General features: G+C 45.5%; 1 long non-coding RNA gene across 1 annotated transcript; it reads left to right on the top strand.

Moving 5' to 3' along the window:
- The first annotated feature begins 2,812 nt into the window (after positions 1 to 2,812).
- On the top strand, positions 2,813 to 3,726 carry LOC128455150 (uncharacterized). Its single transcript, XR_008341681.1, has 3 exons — positions 2,813 to 2,870; positions 3,038 to 3,435; positions 3,534 to 3,726. It is a non-coding gene; the product is annotated as an uncharacterized LOC128455150 (long non-coding RNA).
- The last annotated feature ends 478 nt before the right edge of the window (positions 3,727 to 4,204 follow it).

Below are 4,204 nucleotides of genomic sequence, written 5' to 3' on the forward strand. Positions count from 1 at the left end.
AGCTGTCAGTTTAATCACAGAGCACGGTGGACGAGGACGAGGACGAGGACGAGGACGAGGAAGAGGACGAGGACGAGGACGAGGACGAGGACGTGGACACCGGGCCGGCCTCGTCCCACGCTGTCAGAAACATCCAGACGGGAAGTCGAGGCACCTGCTGCTGCTCCCGAGGATTTATTAAAAGTCATCTTCATGTGCATGAATGTGCTTTTCTGTCTTCTGCTCTTTTTGTGTTTCCAGATTTCAAGTCTCTGCAAACTAAGAAAAACTTTTCACAGTCGGAACAGTTTGATTTGCTCAACCTGGTTTAGGGAATCAAACTACAGACCCGGAAGATTCCTGATTCATCATTATTATTATTATTATTCTGAATCAAATCAATAACGATAAAAGACGCTAGTTATTGTGGGGCTGGTTCAGTCCAGTGGAGACAGAATCCAGCAGCTTGATGTGAAACTCTGTGTTTCTCTGATGCTCTGAGTCGCTCTGCTGGTTTCTCTGAGAGATGAAGATCCAGACGTGAATCATAAAGAACCAAGTGGAGGATGATCTGTCAGCTGACAGTGAACCATGTTCCTCGTCTTCTTCTTCTTCTTCTTCTTCTGCAGCTGCGACTCGAAGTCGAGACGAGACCACGACACTAAAATTAGCTCAGGACATCGTGTGAGATCAGACTGTGACTCCTCATCTGCAGAGAATCCTGTTTGCGTTCCGTAAATTGCTTTCGGTGTTTTCAAAGATCGCCCACTGTTCCTGCTGGGTTTTACACAGAGCCCCCCCCCACAGACACACACACACACAGACACACACATCAGAGCCTCTGACGGCTCATTAATGGACCTTTTCTGTTTGTGTTGATTTGACGTGTGCCACAGAGTCACGACAAATCTGACATCCTGTCCAGGAGAGAGTTGGAAATAGCTGCTCATTAACCAGAGTCGCCTCGACACGTGGACACACACACACACACACACACAAATAGACAAAGCCACACACACACTCAGATGAGCAGTTTTATATGGCTTTAGTCGAGAAACACATGAACACCTCCCCCCCTGCAATTTGTGTCCACACAGACATGACTCATCATTCAGCATTAGGGAATCTTCACTCGGCAGTAAACACCCACACACACACACACACACACACACACACACACACACACACACACACACACAAACACACACACACATACACACACACACACACACACACACACACAAACACACACACACATACACACATACACACACAAACACACACACCTCCATGACTTCAGTGGACGTTACTTAGATTTTCCCGGAGATAGATTCTTACTTGAGGACATGGAGAAACCCACCAACACATATTCAAAGAGGGAAAATCCCAGTTGATGAAATGAGAGTTGTGACCGACTCAAGGAACCAGCAGCTCTTCAGAGTTCAGGTGGATCTGAAGAGGTTCTGTTCGAGCAGCACCTGAAACCCAGCAGGAGGTTCTGACAGGTTCTAAGATAATAACATCACACACTCTGCACTCACAAGTCAATTAGTGACACTGTTACACAAAGTTACACAAAGTTACACAAACACTTGTCGCCACAGGAAGCTCTACGGCACAAATGATATTAAAACCTTGTGTTACTGACAAAATGGAACTGAGTTGATGAAGTGAGACGTTTATTCTGCAGCAAACAGCAAAGAAGAAAAAACCTCAGAAGAAGAGAAACTCTGACGAAGAGGAGGGGGGGGGGGGGGGGGGACGTGCTGTGGATGAGTCATTCCCTCGGGCGGCGTCTCCGGTGTGGTGTCCGGTGTACTCGCCAGGAGACAACCCCCCCCCCCCCCCCCCCATTAAAAGCTGTAACAGGATCCAGTGAGTGTTTCATCACCAGAGTTTTATTCCCGAAAATGTGGATAAAGCGTAAAAATAGTTTTTCAGAACTTCATGTGTGAAACTAAACGAGTATTTTTCCTTTCACTCGTCTACAAGTTTCCTGGAAGTTTCCTTGAAACATTGATGTAATCAAAGGACGAATCAAAGGAGGATTATTTTAGTTAAGCTGTTGAAAGAACTTTGTATTTTCTATGAATATCGTTTATGGGTGTTTTAATGGGTGACAGCTATATTCAAGTTTCTATTCAACAGCGTCACAGTTTCCTGTAGTTCACCCACATATGTTCTGATATGTCTGGTAATGGATTCGCTGATATTTAATTTGGTCTCCCCACTTTAATTAAATCATATTGCATTTTGTCTGCAGTGGATCTGGAGAAGCTCGACTCAGCAGCTTTCAGATTAAAAGGAGGAAGTGCTGTCGGCCAATCAGGGCACGGCTCAAACTCATTCAGGGAAAAGCCTTAAAAGAAGAAGCTGGATTTTGGAGAACTTCCCCAAACACGGGTTCTGTTGTCACGATGACCAAACAGTGACCATATCAAGGAGATCTCTCGTGTGCACTGACATGAACAGGGCTGCAGCTAGCACACAGACACACACACATACACACACACACACTCAGTCACACACACACACACACACACACACACACACACACACACACACACACACACACACACACACACACACAGAAACCAAATGAATCCAGGCTTCTCTTCTCTGTTCCATCCACTGATGAGTTCTAATCCTACAGGGAACAAAGACTCCGTTTCCTACTTGATTCTCAGTAGAAGTGTGTTTTCTGCAGAGCCCTGGGTTTGAACCCTGATGGATCCTGAGCAGCAGAGAGAAGCACAAACCTGTGTAATAATTAACCTGTATTTGACCAGAAGAGGCTGAATGACCCTATTTCTCTTTTTCCACCGGGCATCAGGCCAGAACAACCACAGCTCCCAGTGGAGTGAATGAGCTGGAGATCAGTTCAGTTAAAGGTATTATAAATCACACATTTATTACATTATTTACCAGCAACAACATTGATCTCAGCCTCGTCCTCATTCTCATCATTCAGTTTCATTTCAATGTTTATTTGAAAGTGCAAACAGTGAACCTGGCATCTTTTCTGGTTCTGACATTTCCCCTTTTCCAACAGGGTCAGTTCCAGGGCCGGTTCAGAGCCAGTGGCAGATCTGGAACCAGTTTGTGTTTCCGCGGCCAAAGAACTGCTGCCAGTCAGACAAACTGGTTCCAGAGGCCGGAGGTGGGACCACAACAGACAACACGATGGTGGACGAACTAATTCACATGCAGATCTCCTTTGTGTGATCCTGATATGGAACATTCACAGGAACATGAGGTCCCCGTGACCTTGACCTTCCTTTGGTAAGGGTCATATTGACTTTGACCTCAAATCCTAGTAGTTTAATCCGCTCCAGGACGAAGGATGTTGATACCTTCTTTACCTCTTTCCTCCTTCCTCCTTCCTCCTTCCTCCTTCCTCGGATGGAAAATCCAAACCGAGATTCTTTAGTGAAACTAGAGTCGAGTTCCTTCACAGTAAGTGTGAGTCAATCTTACTGAGACTTTAACTGCTGTTTACATTGTTTCAATGAATTCATTATTCAGTATTTCCCTGATTTGAATATTTCCAATAGGACCAATAAAAAGAAGGAAAACTCAGAACTTTCCCAGGTCTCCCTCCATCATTCGAGGTAAGACCCATGTCAGCAGCGCCGCTAGCTGTGGGCGTGGCCTGAGACTCGACTGTAGCCTCAACTCTGTCAGGTGACGGCTCGGGGGGGGCACATTCGTCTCTCATTCCCTGTCATCTCTTCATCCAGACCTCAAACTACAGAGCAGTGGAATTGATGAGCTGTCGCTCGACCCTGCAGAGCCGCCAGGACACCCCCCCCCCCCCCCCCCCCCCCGAAATGAGACGGTTCGTGCAAAACGGTTTAATTTGTGAGGCGACTGAGTGACGGACTCAGATGACGTGTTCAGGGTTTAATGAGACCGGGCAAAGTGAATGACGGGTTTCATCAGCAGCCAGAAAGTCACTTCTATGAAATCTGCTGATTTGCTAAATGATTTAAATGTTTTAACTTTAACAAGAGGAACACGTGAAACCAGAAGCTTTTACAAAATGGGAAAAGAAGAATCAGGTCTATTGAAACTGTTCTGTATTAATGCATCAGTCATGTGATACTACAGCTCAACAGAATGTCTGGTTCATGTTTTTATTATTAATATATAAGCAGTACATATGTTTCATGAGTCCACATGAAGGATTTCAGTATGATTGGCATGTTGACTGTAAAATCCTGGA

This window comes from Pleuronectes platessa, chromosome 13 (assembly GCF_947347685.1).
Source record: "Pleuronectes platessa chromosome 13, fPlePla1.1, whole genome shotgun sequence".
NCBI classification, from domain to species: domain Eukaryota; kingdom Metazoa; phylum Chordata; class Actinopteri; order Pleuronectiformes; family Pleuronectidae; genus Pleuronectes; species Pleuronectes platessa.